A 26,477-nucleotide genomic window follows, 5' to 3' on the forward strand; every position below is an offset into this window, starting at 1 on the left:
GGTTAAGTGCCAGGTTAAAATCATTTCTTTATATTTTGGAAAGATCTCTTTAATTCTCAGAACACATCATTGGGACGTAAATGTCCAAATCCATAGGAAGCAAATCAGGATTCTTGACCGGGCTTCCTCATCATTCACTAGGAAAGTCAGAGTATAAACATAAATATTATCTCAAAGAAGGAGGAAGAAATAAGGGAAGTTTCAGTTCTAGGACCTTTAAAGAAAGGGGAAGGGCAATTCAATCAAATAAGAAAGCTATGAGAGATATACTTTGCAAGTCCTGTAGCCTATATAAATGCATATATAAATATAAATCATCAGCATCATATTGTGATCACACTATCATCAGCAATTATCTACATAAAAAAGGTAAGCTTTGGGAAGAAACCAGTTCTAAGGAATGAACAGGATCTGCTTAATGGGGACAGGATGATTTTCTTTACCTGGTGGTACACCGAACTGTCTTTGAGCTAAAATACACCTAACACCAAAATTACCTTTTATTACCCCCCCCTCAGAGCCCTGGGCCAGCATGCGAAATTCTGCTATATCAGAATCATGGTGCTTGATTGCTAGTTGATTAGTGATCCTTCTACTTACCTTTTAATTTGAGGATTTCTATTAGAGACAGATATAGATATTTATCTCTTACAGAAATTCACAATTTAAAAGATATATATGAATATGTGCATATGTGTGAGTGTATATATGTTATATATACAATATGTGTGCATGCACATGCCAGTTTGGACCTCTCTAGGCCCATATCTAATTCTGGTCATCATGAAGAAATTAGCCTTTAATAGTGCTTGAGTCTAACATTGGACAGGCGTGAATCAGCTCTGCTACAACATGGTGCTATGGTTGGAATGCTATACTTGGAGTCAGAAAGACCTGAGTTTAAATGTGGTAGCACACACTCACTAGTGGGGTAACCTTGAGCAAGTCATTTCATCTCTATTGACCTTAGTTTCTTCATCTGTTAAGTGGGAATAATAAAAGTTACCTATCTCGTGGGATTTTTGTGAGGATAAAAAGAGGTAGCATTTGCGGGTACACTTTGCAAACATTAAAGTTACAATGGAAATACTAGTTATGATGATGTCAGGAGACTCTTCTCTGGATTTTTGTGACACCACTCTTATCAGTCCAATCTCTCTTTTTCAGTTGTATATCCTGGTTCTTCATACATCTTAAGACCAATAACCACGAGTGCCCCTCCTTCTGCCCAAGACTTTGTCCTCTCCTTTTTTTCTTTTCCCTTTATATTATATATCATCTCACTTAGTGACCCCATTAGCTATCTACCACAGATTCAATTATCATTGCTATTTAAATGATTGCCAAAGCTATGTATCTAGCCCTAAATTTTCTCCAGGGCATCTTAGATAGAGGGCCAAGTCTGGAGTCAGGAAAACCTGAGTTAAATTCCAGCCTCATACATAATAGTTGTGTGACTCTGGGCAAGTCACTTAATCCTGTTTGTCTCAGTTTCCTCATCTGTAAAATGACCTGGAGAAAAGAAATGGCAAACCATTCTAGTACCTTTGCCAAGAAAACCCCAAATGGGGTCACAAAGAATCAGACACAACTGAACAACAAAACTCTGTCCTGAGCTACAGTCCTACATCACCAAGAGCCTTTTGCTTAGACATTCACAATGGATCTCCTAGAAGCATCTCAAAATCACCATGTCAGTGAATAGGCAATTTTCAGTTAAAGAAATCAAAACTATTAATAAGCACATGAAAAAGTGTTCTAAATCTCTTATAATCAGAGAAATGCAAATCAAAACAGCTCTGAGTTATCACCCCACACCTAGCAGATTGGCTAACATGACAGCAAAGGAAAGTAACGAGTGCTTGAGGGGATGTGGCAAAGTTGGGACATTAATGCTCTGCTGGCAACCATTCTGGAGGGCAATTTGGAACTATGCCCAAAGGGAGATAAAAGACTGTCTGCCCTTTGATCCAGCCAAAGCACTGCTGGATTTGTACCCCAAAGAGATAACAAGGAAAAAGAATTGTACAAGAATATTCATAGCTGCGCTCTTTGTTGTGGCCAAAAATTGGAAAATGAGGGGATGCCCATCAATTGGGGAATGGCTGAACAAATTGTGGTATCTGTTGGTGATGGAATACTATTATGCTCAAAGGAATAATAAAGGGGGAATTCCATGTGAACTGGAACGACCTCCAGAAACTGATACAGAGTGAGAGGGGCAGAACCAGGAGAACATTATACACAGAGACTGTTACACTATGGCACAATTGAATATAGTGGACTTCTCCATTAGTGGCAATGCAGTGATCCTGAACAACTTGGAGAAAACTATGAGAAAAAACACTATCAACATTCAGAGGAAAAACTGTGGGAGTAGAAACACAGAAGAAAAACAACTGCTTGAAAACATGGGTGGAAGGGATATGCCTGGGGAGGTAGACTCTAAATGAACATCCTAATGCAAACACCAACAACATGGAAATAGGATCTGATCAAGGACACAAGTAATACCCAATGAAACTGCGCTCCAGCTATGGGAAGGGGGAGGGAGGGGAGGGAGGGAAATAATGTGATTCTTGTACCCAAGGAATAATGTTCTAAATTGACTAAATACATTAATTAAAAAATTAAAAAACTTAAAAAATCACCATGTCAGAAATGGAACACACCTTCCACTGCTGCCCAAAACTGTTTTCCCAATTTCCTTTTAATTTTTAAAGGTAGCCCAGCTCACAATCTTGGTTTCATCCTTCAATCCTTCCTCTAACTCATCCCACATATATGATCCATTGTCAAACTTTATCAATTCTTCAGAATATGAGTTATAGAGATTCCCTTCTTTCCACTCAGTCACCACTCTAGACAAGGTCTTCATCTAGATTATCACATCTAGACTCATCTAGATTATTGCAATAATCTTCTGATGTCTCCCTGCTTGATGTCAACTTAGTACATTTTCCCTCTCTGCTGCCAAGGAGATCTTCCTAAAGAGTAAGTCTACGCCACCCCCCCCCCCCCCGCCCCCCATCAATGGGTTCCAGGATCAAAATACAAAATTGTCTGTTTAGCCCTTAAAGTTCTTCTAATCCTGGTCTTTTTCTACCTTTTTAGTCTTCTTACATTTCATTTCCCTCCATATACTTTGTGATCCAGCAATGCTGGTTACTTGTAGCTCCTCAAATATGATGTTTGAAGTCTTTGCCTTTGCACTGGTTGTCCCTTAAGGCTGAAATGCTCTGTTCCTTTACTGCTGCCTCTTGGTTTCTCTGGCTTCCTTCAAAATTCTTCTCAAGTCCTGCCTTCTAGAGGAAGGCTTTCCAGGTCCCCTCTATCTGCTGGTTCCTTCTCTCCTTACACAGTGCCAAATACATAGCAACTATTTAGTAAATGACTTTTTCATAGGATCTTAAATTTTGAGCTAGAATGGCTCATAGAAGGCATTAAGTCCAACCATCTCATTTTACAGATGAGGAAACCTGGGCCCAAAAAAGTTAACTTGCTTGCCTAAGGTCATACAGAGATCCAGTGTCTGAGATGGGCATTGATTCAAGTTCTTCCTAATTCTGGAGTCTCTCTGCTATACTAGTGGTTTCAAAAGTTTTTGTTTTCAGGACTCCCTATATTCTTCCTTTATATATTTATTATTTTAAAATATTTTTTCCATGTTTCCATGATTCATTTTCTTTCTCTCCCCTCTCCCAGAGCTGACAAGCAATTCCACTGGGTTGTACAAATGTTATCACTCAATACCTATTTCCTTATTATTCATTTTTGTTACAGAGTGATTTTTTAAAGCCTAAACCCCAAATCATATACCCATATATACATGTGATAAATGATGTCATATGTTCTTCTTTTGCATTTCTACTTCCATAGTTTTTTCTCTCAATGTGGTTAGCATCATTTCCCATAAGTCCTTCAGGAGTGTCCTAGCTTGTTTTACTGCTACTAGTAGGAAAGTCCATTACATTGGATTGTTCCACAATGCTTTATTTTCTGTATACAATGTTCTCCTGGTTCTGCTCATTTCACTCTGCCTCAGTTCATTGAGGTTCTCCCAGTTTATATAGAAATCCTCCAGATCATCCTTCCTTAGAGCACAATAGTATTCCATCACCATTATATACTACAATTTGTTCAGCCATTCCCCAATCTAGGGACAACCACTCATTTTCCCTTTTTTTTTGCCACCACAAAGAGCACAGCTATGAATACTTTTTACATATTTTTTTCTTTTTGAGGACTCTCTACTTTCTTGAAAATTCTTGAGAATTCCAATGGGTTTTTGTTTATGGTGGGCATATTGATCAGTATATGCTGTTTTAGAATTAAAACAAATAAAACTTTAAAATATTTATTCCTTGATAAAAATAATAAAATTATTACATGTTAACAATTTTGTTATATGTATAATATAATGCATAACATATAATTATATATAATATACAATATATAAAAATAACAAAATACTAAATACATAATAAATAAGAACATAGTTTTACAAAAATAACTATTTTCCAAAACAAAAAAAAATTTCATGAGAAGAGTGGTATTGTTTTATATAGTTTTGCTCTAATGCCTGGCTCAACAGAAGACAAATAGATTCTCATATAATGATAATATCAGCTTACCTTTAAATAGCACTTATTATGTGCCAGGAACTATGCTAAATACTTTAACATTTATTATCTCATTTGATCTTCACAACAACCCTGAGAGGAAAGTGCTATTATTATTAGCCTGCAGTCAAGAAGACCTGAGTTCAAATCTGTCCTCAGAAACATACTAGCTTTATGAACCTGGGTAAGTCACTTAAACTCTGACTTAATTTACTAGAAAAGGAAATGGCAGACCACTCTTCTATCTTTGTCAAGAAAATCCCTGGACAATATCAAGATGCTGTGGTCCACAAGGTCAGGTCCATGACTGAACAAGAACAATAAGTGACTCAAGCTGAAATTTGAATATAGGTCTTTCTGCTTCTAAACCCAGCACTCTATTTGCCATGCCACCTTGCTGCTCAAATCTGCTTTTGCATTCAACCCATTTCAATGTGTCATTCTGGTTGAACTCTATATAGAAAATTCAGCTTCACATTGCTATGCAGTTTTTAATGGGTAAATAACATTTTAGTATTATTCTGAAAACTGACCTCATAAGCATCCTGAAAAGGTCTCTGGAATCTCCAGGGGTCCAAGAACTTGACTAATACTTAAAAAACTGCTCCCTAATAATTAACTGATGAACAATTAACTCATTCTTGCTTTTGTAGTTCACTATCTGTGGTATCATGGGAAAATCACTTAAACTCTTGGGGCTAAGGTCTCTTTCAGCACCATGTTGATGACGACAACAATGATGATTCTATGAGCAGTTTTATCAGCTGCAAAATGGGGATAACAGAGCCTGTTATCTATCTTTTACATCTATAGGTTATTGTAAGGTCCAAAAGACAATGTAAGGTCCAAAAAGATGAGGTAATAGATTTTGTAAATCCTAAAGCTATAGAAATACCAGCTGTTATCCTTAATGCAAAAAATATATATAGTTTATATCTCTGTGTGCCCAGCACCTAGCATTGTGCCTTGAACCAGTAGGTGCATAATAAATATTTATTAAATAAATTGAATTCATGAAGGTGTGAGAAGAGAGAAAAATATTCCATTCCTATAATACATTTTTGTTAGTATTTGATTTTCTACCAAGAGGACTAGAAAAAAAAATTCTGTTCCCAAATGCTACTACAGAGAAGTTGAAGAAAGTCACACTATTCCTCTTCCTTCCTTTCTTTCCCCTCCCTCCCTCAGGAGAAATAGAAATACTGACAAAAGAACAACCTACTGTCTTCATTTAATCCTGGAAAACAAGGAACTTGCTGATCTTGTTATTTGACCTTTCAGAGGTAGAATGTTTGCTGTGGTAATAATGACTTTGACTCAGCAGCTGTTTATAAGCCAAAACGCACTGTTTTGCCAAGCTAGGCAGATGCTGGAGGACCCTATGTTGAACAGGTCTTTGCTGTCAGAATTACAGTCATTGGTAGGAAAGACTTTTTTTGCTTTTACCATGTTATTTTCATATAAGAAAGAGTCATAAGGATTCTCTAATAAACCAAGTAGAAGCACAGAGAATCCCTCTAAAGTTGATTAAGCCAAATAGATAAAGCCTGAAAACTCTCCTCTTAACTATAGCTATATATCAAGCATAAGGAGGAGAAAATGTGCACTAATTGGTAACAAGAGGAAAATTTTTCTTCCTAAAACATAGGCCTGGAGGCTAGAGTTCTACGTCCTAACATCCAATAACTTTTTATTCTCTTCTTTTAAAACAATAATACAAGCAGTGCCCTCATTTCTCCTCTGAATTTCATTCTTTGTTCACTGGATGATGCATGAGAGATAGTGTATACAGTGGAAAGAACAGGATTTTGAGGGAGAATGATCTAGGTTTCCAGTCTATATAATTTAGAGGATAAAAGGATTAAAGCATTTGAGATGGAAGAGGTATTAAAGTCTAAGACCCTCACTTTACAAATGGGAAAACTGAGAACTCTTTGAAAAAACACTGGATCTGGAGTCAAAAGACCTGAATTTGTTAGTTGTGTGACCATGATCAAATCACTATCCTATTCCTAGGAATCCATTTTTTTCATCTATGAATGAAGTTGAACCACATAATCTTAAAGGTCCTTTCCATATTGGTAAATGTTTAAAAACCAATACTTTGGAATAAACTTTCACATTGTAAGCCTTTAAATTCATTCCACATTACTGGCATTTTCTCCACCCCTTTTATAAATTTAAGTAATCAGCAAAACAAGCTGTGATTTGTAGCTTTTGCAGATTTATTGGGTATAAACATGGACACTGAAAATTTAACAACTGGCCTAGTAAGAGCTTGCTTCACATTCCCCAACTGATAAATGATCAAAGGATATGAATAGGCAATTTTCAGACAAAGAAATCAAAGCTATACATAATTATATGAAAAATGCCTTAAATCATTATTATTTAGAGAAATGTAATTGAAACAACTCTGAGATAGCTTCTCTTATTTATTGGTTTAGTTAACACAATAGAAGGGGAAAAGAAAATGAGAAATACTATAGGGGATATGGAAAAATGGGGATATTAATATCATTTTTAGTGGAACTGTGAACTGATCCAAACATTTTGGAGATCAATCTGGAATTATGCCCAAAGAGTTATAAAACTGTTTACCCTTTGATCAAGAAATAAATATCATCATTAGTTCTGTTTCCCAAAGTACTCTGGGTAAAAGGAAAAGAACCTATATGCTTTAATTTAGTTATAGTGGTTTTCATTGTGATGGCAAAAAACTGGAAATTGAGGGGGTGTTCATCAGTTGGGAAATGGCAAAACAAGTTGTGGTATATGATTGCAATGGAATATTACTGTACTGAAAAAAATGAGCAAGGTTGGTTTTATAAAAACATGAAAAGACTTGCATGAAAAAATGACTAGCATAATTAGTAGAACTAAGAGAATGCTGTATATGGCAACAGCAATATTGTTTGAAGAATAACCATGGATATCCACCTCCAGAGAAAGAACTGATAAATAGAAGTATGTATGACATGGTTTCTCTCTCTCTCTCTCTCTCTCTCTCTCTCTCTCTCTCTCTCTCTCTCTCTCTCTCTCTCTCTCTCTCACACACACACACACACAGACACACTCAAATGGTTCAGAGTGGGGAGACAACTTGGAGCTTAAAATGTAACCCTCCCCAAACTAAATAAAAAAAAATCATGGCCCCACTTCAAAGCTCTAAGTCCTACAGGGTTGAGTGCAAATTTGGCCATTTGATAACCGAATTGACGTTGAGAAAATCATTTAACTGTTTGGAGGCTCAGTTTCCTCATGTGTAAAAAAAATCCTTGTCTACCTCCCTGGGTTGTTTTGAGCTAATATAAAATAATGTATAATAATTAGTTTAATAGATAAAGCTTAATAATGGCTTGTGGAATGATTATGCAAAAGCCCTTAAAATATAGAAATCGATATGCCTATATTTGTTGAGCCCAAATTGAGGACATTTGGTGGGAATATTCTTTTTGCAAAGCCTCTATCTAACCTCCTTTTCTTGAAATTGGGCCTATGTAGCTAAATCTAGGACATAAGAATTGTAGAAATTAAATGAATGTAGGTTATTGCGATTATTATCTTTGTTTTTCTACCCCTCCTCCCCCAGCACTGTCTGCTGCTCTTTGTGGCCACTTAGTAAATGTTTTTTTTTTAAATAAATGATGAATGAATTGTTAATTCATTGCTACTTTCATTCCAACTGTCAGGGCCAGCATTCATTTTTAAAGATTTAAGCATGAACAAGCGTGCCATCTGGTGGCCAAAGTCTGGCTAAGAGGCAGTGCTTTAAGCAAGATCGTCCTTAAGTGGCTGGGCTGGGGGCTTCCCAGGCACCCAATGCCACTTGGGGAAGTGGAATCATTTGTCTTCAGTCACCTTCAAGCAGCAATTTCCCCATCACCAGCACCACCACCATCGCCAGCAACAGTAACAAGATGATTCTTGGGTCCCTCTGTGCAGTGAAGAGAGATACAAAGTTGAGAGAGATGATCGCTACTCTCATGGAACTTTCAGTCTAGCAACAGCTCATCTTTAGATGTCACTTTGTAAACAACTTCATAAGGTAGGGAGTCAAAGATCCATCGTCCCCTAGATGATGAATTGCTCTTTGGAATGAGATGAGGAAACTGAATTTATAAACCAAGTCCTTCAGCACAAGGACTATTTCATTTTGGTTTTTGTACCTCCAATGCCTCTTGAGGGTGTGGAACATAGTTGATATTTAATAAATTTATTTTTAAAAATCCTTATTTTCTGTTTTAATATCATTTATAAAACAGAAATGCAACAAGGGTGAAACTGTTACTATTAAGGGATTTGTTCAGGATCACATAATTAGAAAGTGTCTGAGGCCAGATTTGAACCCCAGGTCCTCCAGGCTCCAGATCTGGTGCCACCTACCTGCCTCCTCCCCTTTCTTCTTAATACATTTTTGACCTTATCCTAAGGTCAGCTATTTCAATAATGTCTTATCATTGAATCTCTTGGTGAACCCACCCTATTCCCTTTCTGCCCTGCTAACTCTCAACCTTGGGAAACTATTATCTGTCTCTTATTTTGGTCTTGAGCCTGAAACACTGCTGATAGAAAATAGGAAATTAAGCTATGTCCACTCCAAATTTATGTTCCCTAATTGTAACCTGCAGCTAGATGGCTCAGCAGATAGAGTGCTGGGTCTAGAGTAAGAAAGATGAGGGTTCAAATCCAGCCTCAGACACTCAATTAGCTGTGTGACCCTGGGCAAGTCACTTGAACTTTGTGGGCCTTTATCCACTGAAGAAGGAAATGGCAAACAATTCCAGTATTTTTGTCAAAAATCCCATGACCAATATTGGTATGCTTTGGTTTACAGGGTCATGAAGATTTGGCCATGACTGAATAAATGAACAACAATGAACTGCTATTAGGTTTTTACTGCTGCATCGCTATGTTTTTAGTTAGTTTTTTTTTTTTCTTTCTTACAATACTGCTCTCTCATGTTTTTTCTTCCTTATTTCCTTGCTCACTATGCCTTCTGTCTCTCGTCTGCTTTTCATCCTCAGTCAATTTTTGAACCTGTTTTCCAAGGTCCAGTTCTTTGCTCACCACTCTCTTTTTCCCTCAGTAAATTCATCCATCTTTAGGATTTTAATTATTACCTCTTCCAAATCTAGGTCTCTACTCTTAACTCTTTATCAGAGCTTCAGTCCTCTCTGTTTCTGACTCTGTCTCTCTCTGTCTCTGTCTTTGTCTCTCTCTATTTTATATATATATATATATATATATATATATATATATATATATATATATATATATACACACACATATATCTTTTCCTATAATCCATCTTTCCTATTGCTTCCCAAATTATATTCTTCATGTACCACTTAAACACACACATATGTGTGTCCTAGACCTCAAAATCTTTACTGGTTCCCAACTGTTTCTAGAATAAAGTATATAAACTTATGATTCTGGTATTCAGGCATCTTCAGAACCTGGCTATGACCTAGAGGTTCTTAACTTGGAATCCAAACACCCCAAAGGAATCTGTGGAAAGATTTCAGTGGGTCTGTGAACTTAGGTCCTTAAACGATTTTTATAATTATTCAATACATTTTTTTCCCTTTTTAACCTTATGCATTTTATTTTATGTCTTTAAGGATACTATTTAGGGAAAGGTTCAGAGTGCCAAAGGGGTCCATAACATAGGATAAGAACCACATCTCTATCTAACCTTCCCTGACATAACTTCCTTCCCACTGTTTACACTTTAACCAAAATGAACTGTTCTGTTCTTTTCTATTCTATCCTCTCTCATTTCCATGTCTTTGGTGACACCATACTTCTGTCCATACTTGAAAGATAATATCTGACTTGAGAAGTCCCTGCCTTCCCTCAAGATCTAATGTAGACATAGCCTCTTTTGTGAAGTCTTACTCCTCTCCCCAGATGAAAGTAATTTCTTCCTCCTTAGATACCTCACAGTAGTTTTCCAGGACTTCTTTGTATTTGCCTTGTCATTTTATATCACCGTTATCTGTATAGTTGGCCTCCACATTGAGTCCAAGGTCCTTGAAAGTAATTCACTGGTATCTTTAGCACCTTGGGCAGTAGCTCCTAAATAGTAGCTACTTAATAAATGATGCTGAATTCATGAATTATTCTACTTTGAATTCAGAGCTTAACCTAGGTAGATCTATGAAGTCTTCTAAGTGTGCCTCAAAGGTCTTCTCCCTTTCCTTCCAACAGTTGTTATCCCTTTTCTTAGTACTCACATACATGGACCCTCAGGCTATCCTGTGTTCTATTCCCCAAGGGCTTGAGTTGGTATATTAAACCAATTCTTCTTCCTCCTCCCAGGTGTTAGCTCATAATGCCTTAAGGCAGGGATTCTTAATCTGAGCTGTAAGAGCTCAGGGCTTTAATATAATTGGCTTCCTTTGTAATTCCATATATTTTATTTTATTCATTTAAAAACATTATTCTGGGAAATGATCAATAGGCTTCATCAGACTGCCCAAGGGGTCTATGGCACTAAAAAGTTAAGGACCCCTGCCTTGAAGTATTATATTACCTTATTCCATGGGGTAGTTACATATAAATAGGAGGTTCAGGTGCCAGTAAGTTTTCAAGACCTAGAAGAATGACTCATTTTAAAGGAATGTTAAAAAGGAATATTAAATCAGCATTGTAGGTATAATAGACGGTAGCATATTATCAAGGATTACTTGTGGGCAATAAAATGGAATAAAACATTTTACCCAGGAAATGTATGATGAGAAAGAGGCAATGGTCAACCAGAGAGCTATATTGGTATCCATGGAATGCTAAAAACCTAGAGGAAGTCCTTTAGAACTGTGAGGATCCTCCTGGGAGCATTTATGAAAGGATGTAGCCAAGAACGACAATATATGAGTAGCTGTGGATGGGTTGTGGTTGGTATCTTTGGAGGAAATTCCCAAATAGTTGAGGTTACAGACTCACTGAAGTAGAGGATATTTCTGGTTAAAAGGCCTCCTGGTACTTTTCAAATTAGACCCATAAACATCTTCATCCTCCCTGTACTTGGGAGGTCCTATTTTAATTGATGATGATAATGATAATTCACATTAATATAGTGTCCCATTAGAGGGCAAAATGTTTTCTTATGATCTCATCTTACATTCATAGCAATCACTTTACGAGGTATGTAATACAGCAATTCAAACCCACATTTTGTAGGTGAGAAAACTGAGACTCAGAAGGACTAAGTCATAGTATCACAACAAACATAAGGTCAATGCTCTAATAGATATATTTTTATCTCCCTAACTCAAGTCTCTCCCCCTCTATAATCAGTTACCACAATATTGTGTGGGTCTATGTCAACCCATGATTAATGAATTCCAGTGACCCCTTATTACCTACAGCAGTAGTGTCAAACTCAAAGAGAAATGAGGACCACTAAACTGTACAGAAGGATATTTCTCCATCCATGTTGATTTAGAAAACCACAGATTAACATAACTGCATTTTACTGTATTTTTAGTTATTAAAAAATTTCCCAACTACATTACACTACATTCTTTCAAAATCATATCTCTGTACCATTAATAATAACAGCTACCTCACAAATATTATTTCATTATATGCTCACAATAATCCTGAGAAGTAGATGCTATTTTTATCTCCATTTTACAAATGAGGAAAAGGGGGATAGGAGGTTAAGTGGGTGGCCCGGTGACACATAGTAAGTAACTGAGGTTAAATTGGCACTCAGGTCTTCTAGACTCCAGGTCTGACATTCCAGTTGGCCAATTAGCTGTTTCAGGGCAGAATAAGCTTATTTATACAGTAGTTAGATGTTGGTTACAAGGTGCCACCCTCCATTTTTCTGCTAAATGTGTTTAAAGAAGTTCCTATTTCAAAAGTCTCCATTACCATTATTCTTATTATTTTAAATAGGCACATTAATATATTGTTTTTGGAATCATGGTCTAGTCTGATCATTCTGGATAGTAAATTAGAAACAGAATAGTAGAACATGACTAAAATGTCCATATCGTTTGATTCAAGAAATTTCTCGACTAGGCATATACACCAAGGAAGAGAAGTAAGGGTAGGAACCTCAGATGAAAGGGGGGCCAGCAATTCTGTGGTTATGAGCCAGTAGAACCCTGAGGCTTCTATGTATACAGTCTATGATTTCCCTACTCTTTACCTCTAGCACTATGGCAAAAGATGCTGTCCTTTTCCTTCTTCTGTCTTTCCCCCACCCTCTGACCATTTATTTTCCATTTCGAGGTTGCCTTTCATTTTTAGTTGCCATGGCCAGCATCAAAATGTTAGGGGGAGATGGGTAGGGCATATGCAAAGCATGATCTTTTCAATGAATCTTGATTACCTCCAGAGTAAATTCCATATTCCTGTATTTGAATATTATCTTTTCTCATAAGCCTGTCTTTCCTCCCAACCTCTTTGTTTCTATTAATGAAACCAGTATCTTTCCTGTCACTTAGGAGCAAAACCATGGACTTATTTTTGACTATTCCATCTCTCATCATCTACAATTATTTGCAAGCAGTGATTCTACTTCCACAGATTCTCTTCATTTATTCTCTCTCTCTTCTTATAACATAGTGAGACTTATTTAGTCAAGGCCTTCATTACCTCTAACCTGGACTACTGTAATAGCCTTTTTTTTTTAAACCCTTACAACCTTCCTTCTTGGAATCAATACTGTGTATTGGTTCCAAGGCAGAAGAGTGGTAATGACTGGGCAATGGGGGTTAGATGACTTGCCCAGACACAGCTAGGAAGTGTCTGAGGTCTGATTTGAACCCAGGACCTCCTGTCTCTAGGCCTGACTCTCAATCCACTGAGCTACCCAGCTGCCCCCTGTAATAGCTTTTTGATTGGTCTTTCTGCCTTTAGTTTCTCCCTCTCCCTAAACTATGCACACAACTGCCAAAAAATTCTTTCTAATGCAAAGGTCTGATCATGTCACTTTTCCCCTCAAAATCCTTCAGTAGCTTTCTATACTTTACAAAATAAAACCCAAATTCCCCAGTTTGGAATTTAAGATTCTCCACAATTTGGTTTGTATTTACTTTTCTAGGTTCCAGGCTAACCTGATGGAGGGAAGAGAGGCCACCACTGAGGCCATCTTCCTGAATTGTCCCTTCAACAGCTTTGGGCTACCCAGATCCTGTACTGGCTTCTTGTTGTTTGTTCTTTGTTTCTGAAGAAGACTAATGATGTCATGTGTTAATATCTTGACTTCTGTATGAATTAGATTAAAGAAAGACAGAGTTGAGTTATGCAAAGTCATCAGCCACACTCTCTTTTCCAGTCATCATGCCTAATTGTATATATTGCTTGGATGAGATAGGATTATCAACTCTAGTCTTGACAACTGATCCTAAGTTCTTTAGGTTTTGCCATCTGTCTTTCCTCTATACTCTCTAGATTGCAGGCATTGTTGACAAGACCTACCCAGGCAACCTAGATCTTAACATCGGTTCTACCACCACATCCTTAGGACAGCTAGACTTTTCTATTTGTCCTGTAATTTAATTGAATTTTGTGTTGTCTTGCCCAGTTAGAATATGTGTTCTTTGAAAAAAGAAACTGTCTTGTTTTTCCTATTTGTATCCCTAGTTGGCTTATCATAGCACTTTTCATTCAGTCAGTCAATTAGTCATTCATTCCTTTACTTCATGTTACAGACAAACTTGTCATTCATCCTTTGTCTCATTTTTGTGTCTTCCCTATCTGGTATATGCTTCCTTTTTATCTATGCATATTGGAATCTTCCTCTTCCTTCAAGGTGCAGCTTAGGAGACACCTTCTCCATGATGCTTTCCCTGATACCCCCAAGCTAAAAGTGAGTTCTCCCTCCTCAGGTGGTCCTAGAGCACTTTGAAACTCTCCTTTGCTCCATCATACAAAGTGCCTCACATTTGACAACATGAATCTTCTCTACTAGAATGTAAACTTCTAGAGAACAGCAGGTTTGGTTTTCATCACTGGATTCCTAGCCCCTAATACTTATGCACAGCCAATGATTAATGCCTATTGCATTCGCAGTCCTTGTTGTTGTGATTTAGACTGAAATTCAAGGCCAGCTACAACCCTGCCATTCTATTTTTCCAACCTTGTCTTTTTCTATGCCCTATACTTCAGTGAAACTGGACAACTCACCATTTTCCCTATACATGTTCCATTTTCTGGTTTTCATGCTTTGTTTATTTAGTTCCCTATGGCTTATTAACATATAGCCCTTTCTTTTTTCCCCTCCTTCTATTGGACTTCTCTCCAACATAGATCATGACTCAGGTATTACCTCAAGGGTATTGTAGGAATGATGGAGTGAGAGTCAAGAAGATCTAGATTAAAATCTTGCATGATACAATATCGATGTGACTTTGGTCAAGTCAATAACCTCGCTGTCTCCCTTTTTTTGATCCATGTGTATAGATAGAATCCTCCCAGGCTTGTCCTCCCCAAGCTTGTTCTATCCCCTCATTCCATTTTGTGTGCATACGTTGCATAATGGAGGGGGACAGAAAGAAAAAGGTGTGGTGCAGGACGTGGGGCAGTCTCTCTCCATTGGGGCTTTGGTGGAACAAGGTAGAGAGTGGGAGCTCTGGTGCCTGCTGTGAGCTTGAGGGCTTTTTTTGGACTTTGGTAGCTTTTTGGGCTTCAGATTTGGACTTCCTGATTCAGTTTAGGAAATTTTAGCTAGTTGATATTTTTCTGTCTCCTTCCTACATTTCCCTCTTTTTACTTTATCTCCATTTTGATTAAAACTTAATTGTTAAGAGCTACTGACAGACTTGTGACTTGAGTTAATCTTATAAATGGTGACCACAATTTTAAAAAATTAATATTACATCTAATATTTTACTTTCATTATTACACATGAAATGAGAAGGAAGTTGGATTTAATGACCTGCTCTGATCCTTCTCTGTCTACCTTGGATCTTGCAAATCATTTTGCTTTCATTGTTCTTATATACTTGTTATGTACTGTTTTATATAACACTTATCTGAATTCTTTTTCTTATCCCTTTACAGGGACCATGACAACAGGGACTGAATTTTATATAAATCTTGCATCCTTCGAAGTGCCTAGACTAGGGTCTTGCAGATAGCAGGCTAGCAAGAAAACTTTATTGAATAAACTTGATTTATTCAACCTGCATATAGACAGAGACAGTCCTGCTATTATATATATATATATATAATTATATATTATTCTATATACACAATGTAACACCACCAAAACAAAATCATTTGTCTATTATTGGTGACCATTTCATTTTCCTTTTATCTGGGATGAGAATATTGTCAAAAGAAAAACACTTGGCTCTTTTTAGACTTGAAAACTCAGTTTGCTTTCAGGTTTTTCTGAGAATAAAAATTCTTCTGCTGAAGTCTGAATCACTCTCCTTTGCAAGAATTAAATGTTTCAGCTGTCCTTTGGAAATGATCTTAGCATGAATTCTAGGACAACTAAACAATGGTCATACTGGCAATACTCCACAAGATGGCACTGCATGGCACAATTTCTTTGGTTGCTTTCCTGCAACTCAAAATCCCTAAGCAAAAAATCTGGAGTGTAGCTTTAGCTTCTAGTTTTGTCACTCCATTAACAAATGGACCACTTTCTTGTGCTGGGCTCAGGTGGAATATTAAATTTAATTACTTCTAGGACTTTCCCCAGGTGGTCTGGAACCATTGTTGATGCATCTTTCTAGAAGATTTCTTTGTATATATACATGGATGCTCAGAGCAGCTTGGGAGTCTTCAGAGAGCCCTTTTTATTCACTCACTTCACTACATCTTAGTGCTTATAGGTCCTGTTTTGAAAGACTATCAGGAAACTAGGTGACTTTTTTACTTAATCTGTTTCCCAAATATATTTGCTAATGATTTCCCAGAATGGGCCAATGGAATAAAAAGAAATAGAGTAAAAAAGGACCTCACAAAATTGCCCCTGTTATGTGACATTTTTAGTTATGATATATTTATTTAATATACTGTATAAATAGAGTCCAATGCTCTTTCAGATATCTGTTTGTCTGTTTTTGAAGAGGACCAGTGACATCATAGGAAGTTGCACAAAGTTGTCATCCTCATTCTGTATTCCACAAAGTCCAGTGGCAATATATATATCTCCTTCCTGTCCTATCAGGTTCAGTAGAGGGATCATGGGCAATTTACTTGAACTCTTTGAGTATGAGTTTGCTCATCTATAAGATTAGACTATTGTTAATACTCCTGGTCCTTCCCTTGAAAGATAGCTTTAAAGAATGTCCTTGATCAACCATAGGATTTAAAAGTTGGAGGAGATATGGAAAAATGGGGACACTAATACACTGTTGGAGCTGTGAACTGATCCAACCATTTTGGAGAGCAATTTGGAATGTCACGCAGAGAGTTATAAAACTATATATACCCCTAGATCCAGCAAAACCATTGTTGGGTCTGTTTCCCAAGAAGATCAGGCAAAAAAGAACCTAAATGCCCCCAAATATTTATTTCAGCTCTCTTTGTGGTGGCAAAGAACTGAAAAATGAGGGGAAAACCCATCAATTGGGGAATGGCTAAACAAACTGTGGTATAATGATTGTGAAAAATATTACTTCATCATAAAAAATGATGAGCAGGCTAATTAAAACAAAACTTTGAAAGAATTACATGGGATAATGAGTAGTGAAATGAGTAGAATGAAGAGAACATCATACACAGCTACAGATTTAATACTTGAAGAATAAATTGTGAATGTTACCTCCAGAGAATGAACTGAAAAATGTAACATGAAAGACATAATTTATATAAACAAAGCTGTGTCCTGGATGATGCCTTCTATGATGTGGGGACGGAGGAAAAGGCTGAGACACTTATAAAAAATGCTATTAATAAAAAATTTTAAAAAGAAGATATAGTGAAATTTTAAAAAAATTAAGAGAGTTACAAGAGACCTTTGAGGATCAAGGCCAGCCTCCTCATTTGCTAGATGAACAAATTGAAGTCAATATGATTTATTCAAGGTCACAAAAGCAGTGGAGGACCTGAGACTTCAATCTAGGTTCTCTGCAATGCTATATAAACCTGAATTATTGTTACCCACATGCTTCATGACTTTACAGATTTTGATTAAATTATTTCCAGACTTTGACTAACCAGACCAAAGAGTGTGGATTTATGATTTTTTTTTTTGCTCAGCCTCCTTGTGGATTTATTGACTTGCCTCTTCTGGACCATCTCCCATTCTTTTATAACTTCCTGCAGGTTGTGTCGAGGGTGTCCTGGTCTATACACATGAATACATATCATCACCTTCAGTAGAGACTGGAGACCAAAGAAATATAATGCATACCATGCCCTGCTTTTCCTCAACCCCAATAGACTCCTTCATTTTAGGGGCAGGTTATAAAGTGGAGAGTACTCAACTTCAAATTCTTAAGCAGCCTTAAAGCCCAAGTCACGCAGAAAAATGAGACTTCTAGAGTTACCAGTCTTAACTTAAGCAAGCAACTTTCAAAGGAAGGCTATGATTACACATACAAATGGAAAGTCAATATAGATAAGTAAGGTCTTTTGGGGAGGAGGACCAAATGAATTATAGATAAATGTTTATATTTTCCACCTCTGCTTGTATGTGGACTCATTTCAGTTTTCTTTAATTGCTTAAGAAAAAGAAGAGGTACTAAAAGAAGGAAATGTGAGTCAAAGTTAGTATCACCATTTTAATAAATGCTTTTTAGCAGAGCTTATTATCTTGGCAGAATTTCTGATCTATACTCTGTACTTTTCAAATATTGGGTTAATTTATGGGCATACTATTTTAGGAAGGCAATCCCAAAACTTGGGAATGGTCAGAGAAGGACAACTAAATTATCTCAGGATCAAGAAAGCATTTCATATAAGTAAAGATTAGAGAAATTGGGGATGGTAAGCTAAGAGATGACAAAATTTAGGGGAGGGGGAAAGAGAGGCAATAGCATGATTTTAGTCTTTGGGTGTTTAAAGGAATATTATGTAGAATGATTATTCTTACCTTACCAAAAGCAATTCAATATGCAATTATTAAGTATTTACTTACCATATATGCAAGATACAATACTCCAATAAGCAAAACTATGTCCAATAAATAGCATTAGAGAAGTACTTTTGAATTCAATATGAAGGTAAACCTTTTAATGATTAGAGTCTGGTACAAATGGAAGAGACTACATTTTGAAGGAGTGAACTCTCTGTTATTGGAAATATTTAGGAAGAAACTGGATGGAATGAGGAAAGTTTAGTTTTCTACTCTGTCTTAACTTACTGTGTGAACACATGCTAGTGTCTTATCATTAATGAGGCTCTGTATTTTCATCAATAAAATAGGTACTCATCTTTCAGATTCATCATGAGGGTGAAATGGAACAACATATAAAAATTTTGCAAATGTAAAAGAGCACTATGTAAAATCAGTTTTTCTTAGAATTATCCATTGCTACTTTATTTAGAAAAGATTCTGGTCCTAGGCAGGAGAGTAGACTAAATGATATCTAAGGTTTAATCCTTCTCTAAGATTACAGAATCCTAAGGTAAGAAGTGACTGCTAAGGACATGACCCAGTGATTAGTTTTCTGACAGGAAATAACAGGTCTGAGGAAATGGATCTCACACAGAAGTGAATGAGCATTTAGCTGTTCTTGCAGGAAGAGATTTTTGTGACCTCATTTCCCCAAAGACCAGGCCACTCACAGATCTTGCTGCTGAGTAGCACTAATGACAAAGGAAGGACTGAATCAAGGAGAAAGGAGGTGAGAAAGGGAGCTTGGCTTAAAGCCCGTTCTAGTGGTATTGCCAAAAAAAAGGACATCTGGGAGCATCTTTGTTTTTTGCTTAATTTTTGTTCCAGGATCTTGACCACATTCTTTTAAGATATTAACTAAAAATGTTGACATTTCAGGTGGTTTTCTCTTGAGGAAAGAGTGGAAGGTTGTGGCTGTATCTAAGAGAGATGGAGAGAACACAGTGGAGTCTACATTAGTGAGACACCCAAAGAGTAGAAGAAGACTAGCTTACATAGATCAGAATGTGTATCTTTTCCAGCTGATACTGTAATAGATGGTTTTACTGTGCAAGAGTCATATAGCATTTCCTAAGAATAGGTTAAGTTTAGGGTAGCTAGATGGTTCAGTGGATAGAGTGCCAGCCCTGAAGATGGAAGGTCCAAGGTTCAAATCTGGCCTCAGACACTTTCTAGTTGTGTGACCTTGCGCAAATTATTTAGCCTCAATTGCCCAGTTCTTACTGCCCTTCTGCCTTGGAACCAATACTTAGTGTCACTTCTAAGACAGAAGGTAAGGGCCGGCCTTCCTTCCTTCCTTTCTTCCTTCCTTCCTTCCTTCCTTCCTTCCTTCCTTCCTTCCTTCCTTCCTTCCTTCCTTCCTTCCTTCCTTCCTTCCTTCCTTCCTTTTAAAGAAAAATAACAATTGTGTGATCTTTTGTAAGAACTTCCTGCCTCTCAGTTTCTGGGTCTTAGCTTCTTCCACTATAAAATAAGGGAGCTAGATTAGGCAATTTTCCAGGTCCCATTCAGCATGAATATTCCATGAGCCAGTTAGGATGGCTGTCCGAAGCTGAAAAGGACGATTAATTCATCAGTTTGAGAACTCTGGTTCTGCTTCTGTTGTGAAGAATAACATATTGTTGCTGTTGACTTTAGGAACCTATGGTCTGAGGACAAGTCTTTTAAGATCTGGTTGAAGTTCCACCTGCTCCCCAAAGTCTTCTTTAACCCAGTCTACAGAACTCAATTCTTTCCAGGAACAAACTTGATATGACCCCAAAGAGTACCACAGCAGCTAAAAGAGCTAATGGTCATAATATTAGAGCACATCTTCATAGGACACTTAGAGTTACCATTCCTAGAACATGGGAAGTGAGATTTCCAGAATAACAGACCCTGTTCAGAAGAAATTTGGTACATGATGTTTGGTTTGGGGAACCTCACATTAAGAACAATAACATATCAAGAGCACCCATAGGTTGTTAGATCACATTTTAGGAAAAATTGAAAATAGAATTAGATATGTCCAGGATGGAGAAAAGAAGGTTAAGGGAACAAACATTGAAATACTTAAGGAATTATCTTGATCATCATGCTGACAGATATAGCATTAAAAAAATTCTTAACTTTCATCTTATAATAAACATTGGTTGCAAGGCAGAGGGCTTAGGGCTAGGCAATGGGGGTTAAATAAATTGCCCAGAGTCACACAGTTAGGAAGTGTTTAAGGCCAGATTTGGACCCAGGACCCCCTAGGTTCCCCCCACAAATAATGTGCATGTATTATCTTAGGTAGCACAGTGAGTAAAGACTAAGATTTGGGATCCAGGAAGACCTGACTCAGGCACTTATTAATTGTGTGATCCTAAGAAAGTCACTTAACATCTCCATGCCTTAATTTCTCTATCAATAATATGAGGCTAATAATAGCAACTTCACCACAGGGTTGTTGTGAAAGTCAAATGACTTTAAATGTAAATGTAAATGTAAATGTAAAATGCTTATTTTTAAGCCAGAAAGTGTTATATAAATGTGATCATCGTCACTATAATCTTCATCATTTTCTTCTTCCCCATCACATTATCTCCTTCATTATCATCACCTTACTTATGAGGGAATAGACTCCTCTGTGTTAACCCATTGAATAGAACTTGAATTGGTTGGGGAAAGCCGTAGGCATGAAGATATCAGGTCAATATGTAGAAGAACTAATTTTTGGAGTTAACAGCTGATTGGCTGATCTCATAAGGTAATGAGATTTCTTGCTGAAAACATTTGTACAAAGGCCAGGTAATGGCTCTTCAGGGATATGAAAGGAGACTCTCACATTAGGTTGTACACAGTAAGCAATCTAGGGGTTAATTCTATCATGTTATAATTACACAATGACTGTTAGAGGAGAGGTCGGCACCTAGTACAAAATCTTCATTTTACAGATGAGAAATTTTGATCCATGGAATTTAAATGATTTGTTGATTACTAAAGTTTATGTTTATATATATATACATACACACACACACACACACATATATATATATATATAAATATAAACATTGATAGGGGTGGGGGGCAAAGGGGGGATAGTAATATGTATGCATGATCACTGCCTGGAGGGCTGTTTTGCAAAAGAGGAATCTGAAGATGGCGATCATGCCCATCGCTCATGACCCAATGCTTCTTTGATCATTTAGAGTTTTAAGCCTTTTTTTTTTTAAGTTTGGCTTCCTTGGAGGAATGGAATGTATGCCAAGGTCATGCCTTAAGGAATTCCTTGAATGGAAAGGTTTTGCTATTAGCCAGTGCTTTGGGTTATGCCAGAGAACATCAAAGCCTCTATTCAATGCCAGGTTGAAGTTAGGCTGTCTTAAAATAACACTCTTTCAAGAAAATATTGTGGTAGAAAAAAGTATTATGCTTCCTTAGGAACAACTCCTGTGGTTTTTTAGAAACAATCATTGTCAAAGAAAATCTGGTGTTTTCTTTCAGTTTTATTTATGAAATGTGGATATTCCTTTGACATTACTCTCTTTTATATTTGAAAAGGACACCAATGAGGGAAGGTATTTTTCATAGTGCTAAAGAGATTTATACAAAGGTAGAAAGAACTGTCAACCTGGCATTCCCAAATCTCAGGAGTTAGAAAGGAACTAAGGGAGTTTCTACTCCAATAAATAACCCAAGAATACACCATAGTGATGTCAAACATCTGGCCTGAAACTCCCACAAGCTCATACTCCCATACTTCAGAGTGCTGTCATTCCTTCAGTATATCATGGAGTTTTCGCTATATAGCAGAATTTTGTGGATGAATACCATACTGTACACAATGGAAATGTAGTTTGCCACTACTGCTTGCACAAGTTTGCCAATGTGAGATTGTACACAGCACACTATTGGTTAATGAATGAAAGGCAATCAACTACAGTGCTATGTTCTGTATTGTGGGCATTGATTGGCTCAGTGACTGTATCATTGATCTGTTTGCTCTTCTGCTAGGAATTTCTACCTATCCCAAGAGTCTCTGGAACATAACCCCCACAATAGGTGAGGGATCACTGTAAAGCCCTCCAGAATCAAGTTTAAATGTAATTGAGAAATATTTAGCAAAATATATAAAATTACAATAGAATATATGTGTTAATAAGTGGTTTTCTAAGTTAATATATACCTGAAGGGATCCTTATATTGATTTAATGTCTCAGTTTCTATTGAAATTTGACCACATTGCTCTACAACGTCCTCAACAAGGGGTTCTCCAGGCTATACTTGAAGACCTCCAGTGAAGAAGAAAACCCACTATCACCTCCTGAAGCAACTCATCCTACCTCTGGATAGTTTAACTAGTTAAGGATTTTCCTTATATTGAACTGAAATCTGCTTTTCTATATCTTAAAAAAATTATTTAATTGATTAATTTAGAGCATTTTTCCAGGATTCCAAAAATCATGTTCTTTCCCTCCCCTCCCCCCAACTGCCTCCCATATCTGATGCACAATTCCACTGGGTTTTACATGTATCTTTGGTTAAGATCTATTTCCATATTATTGATATTTGCACTAGGGTGATTATTTAGGGTTTATAACCCCAATCATATTCCTATTGACACATTTGATCAAGCAGTTGTTTTTCTTCTGTGTTTCTACTCCCACAGGTTTTCCTCTGAATGTGGAGAGTGTTCTTTCTCATAAGTCCTTCAGAAATGTTCTGGATCATTGCATTGCTGCTAGTAGAGAAGTCCATTATGTTCGATTGTACCACAGTGTATCAGTGCTTTTCTATATCTTACAAAATTCAATTTAATAAATGTTTATTAAGGACAAGGCACTTAGTATTGTGTAAGTTACAAAGAAGCATGGCATAATAGAGAGAAGGATGATCTTGGGCTTAGGAAGACACAGGTTCAAGTCCTATCTTTGACATAATAATTGAGTGTCTCTGGGCAAGTCACTTGGCATTTTAGTGTCCCTGGTAATTCTTGAATACTCTGAGTTACAGGGAAGATGCTGATCTCTTATTGGTAGAGGAAATTTCTTTATCTAGGGGTTCCATAGGCCAATGAAAGCCCAGGTCTAGACTTAACCCTTTTGTGTGAGATATGGGCTAAGGTACCAAAAACATCAAGACAAAAATGATAGAAACTCTGGTCCCTTCCCAATTTATATTTTCAGAAGGAGATAACTTGTACACAAAGCAGTAAATGTAAAGTAATTTAGAGATAGGTTGAACACTATGATTGAGGGTATCAGAAAAGGATTCAGAGAGGAAATAGTATTTAAGTTCATCCTTGAAGACTGCTAGCATGTCTTGTCTTCTGAGAGCTAAAAATTCCTAGTTTCTTCCATTGAATTCAGATGGTATGATTTCTAGTGCCCTCATTATTATGGCTCCCCTGCCCTTATTTGTTAATTCCCTTCATAAAAATGTCACCTGGACCTGAATATCTCTTAGATTTTTTTTTGTGGGGTAGCTAAGTGAGAGTCTCTCAAATAGATTTAATACCATACTGGGGAAAATTTAGAAGTTAAAGGCATTTATATTTACCATATTAATTGAAATAAGATCTATACTGAAATGAAGTCTCTTGAAAAGGAAAAAAAAAGCAAACACTAAAAAATAGGATGGATTATCAGCTCTATTTGGGTTTAATACCCAGCAGATTTAGGAAATAGTGCACTCTATATTTGTTTGAATCTGGTATAGAAACTTTACTTACTATTTAGTTTTCCACCAGAAATGTCTGTTTTTTTGGTGGTTTGTAGTGCATTAGAAACATCTTGCTCATTACAAAGGAAGTATAAGTATAAAAATAGAGCCCTTAGCCTCAAATAAATGATTCTTCAAGGTTGTTGTATTTCTTTTAAGCTCAACATCCCCTTTTCTCTGGTTTTCAAATTATATTTTAGTGAATGTCCTTAAATAAATCTTGATTTCAAATATGCCTGTATGCTCCCCTGCCCTCTCCCTCTAGTCTCTAATCAGCCACATACTCCAAAAAGATGTCAGTTTGGGGCAAGATTGTCCCATTAAAAGGCAACTAGTGTTTTTGGATAGCATGGGGTCTGGAAGACTAGTTCAAGTCCCCTTATATATTTATTATATGATCTTGGGCAAGTCATTTAATTTCTGCCTCTGCTTCTTCATCTGTAAAATGGAGATAATAATAGAACCAACTTCCCAGGACTGATATAAGGATGAAATGAGAATATTTTCATGACTAGTAACATAGACACAAAGCTAGTCTCTTAGCCAGTTAAGTGTCTGAGGTCAGATTTGAACTCGGGAAGCTGAGTCTTCTTGACTCCAGAAAGACTATAGACTGTACTCTATCTCTATACCACCTACCTACCAGAGATAATTTTTGCAAAGCTCTTTGAAAACCTTAAAGAACAATACAAATGTGAACTATTATCATTATAGTTATTATTTGGTGACTATTCTTAATGCCTCAATATTGACTCTGTGGTGGGAAAGAGTGGGCGAAGAGGCATCTCTAGGGGCTTCACTTCATCAGTCTTCTTTTACCTGACATCTTGCCTCTCTTTCTAAGACCTAAGTTCGTAGTTAACTTGATCCAAACTGCACATGGAAACCCATTTTCCAGCTTTGCCCCTTCCTTCCCTATCTGAACTCTACTTAAACTTCCTAGGAATGTTTCATAGAGTTTGCTGGTGGATGGTTCACTCCTCCATAGGAGTCTTGAATTCTTCCTTAGAAGCTGAGTCATGGAATAAGCATCTGTATCTGGCCCAACAGCCTACGCTGATAGCCTAATGCTGCACGTCTATTTCAAAAGAGAACAGCAACATTTTTCTCATCTAATAAAGATGGTGTGAAAATTATTCAAATTAGAAATATGTGTTGAGAGCATTGAATTACTGAGAGGTACATTAGAAAAAAATCAGACATTGCAACCAATAAACACTTACTGGAGGTCCCACTACAAGAGGGGTATTGTATTGGTGAAGATGTGGCACATGTGCAGAACTGGCATTTGGGGAGCTGCTCTGTTCCCCCTCTTCCCAGTGCCCCAGGACATTTTTGCATGCCCCACCCCTCTCTCCAGCCCCCCCCAAAGCAAGCACTTTTTCCCTCAACTCTTTCCAGTAATCTGGGAGCTCACAGACAGATTGAATTTGCCCTCTGTGCACTCAAACTCAGAAAAGGTTCCACAATGAGATCAGGGGATCAGACTGTCAAGTGGGGGCAACACGATCCTTTCCCTTTTGGGGCTTAAAATCTAGGTGGAGATTCAAGACAAAATATTATCATTATAGGGTAGCTAGGTGGCACAGTGAAAGAGCACTGAATTTGCAATCCAGAAGACTCATCTTTGTGAGTTCCAGACCAGTTTTAGACACTGTGTGACTCTGGACAAGTCACTTAACTCTGTCTCTATTTCCTCATCTATAAAATGAGCTGTAGAAGGAAATGGTGAACAAGTCCAGTATCTTTGCCAAGAAAACCTCAAAATGGGGTCATCAAAAGTCTGACTGACTGAAACTACTCAACAACAATGATCATTATGCAAATGACATAATCTGAACACATTATAACCATGTTGCATGTAAAGATTTATCTTCCAATAAATTAACATAATGTCTTTAGCTAATAGGACTTCAGAAACAAAGAACTCTCAAGTTTTGATTTTCTGAATTGACACACATGAAGAATTGACTGTCCTATATCTGGATTTGGAATTAATTAACTAGTTAATTAATTCAAGAAGTCTCATTAGCTATTTGCCTCAGTTTCCTTATTTGTTATTTTATCAGAGTGCCTATTTTGATTTAAAATGCTCCATTACTACTGGAAGCAATTTGCAGGTATGAAAAATG

The 26,477-nt window shown here is 37.0% G+C and overlaps 1 protein-coding gene across 8 annotated transcripts in view; it reads right to left on the reverse strand.

The window, feature by feature from the left end:
• The window catches only part of OTUD7A (OTU deubiquitinase 7A), a 431,998-nt gene that overhangs the window by 6,954 nt on the left and 398,567 nt on the right, over window positions 1–26,477 (reverse strand). The gene's annotated exons all lie outside the window — the stretch shown is intronic.

Source organism: Monodelphis domestica, chromosome 1 (genome assembly GCF_027887165.1).
Source record: "Monodelphis domestica isolate mMonDom1 chromosome 1, mMonDom1.pri, whole genome shotgun sequence".
NCBI lineage: Eukaryota > Metazoa > Chordata > Mammalia > Didelphimorphia > Didelphidae > Monodelphis > Monodelphis domestica.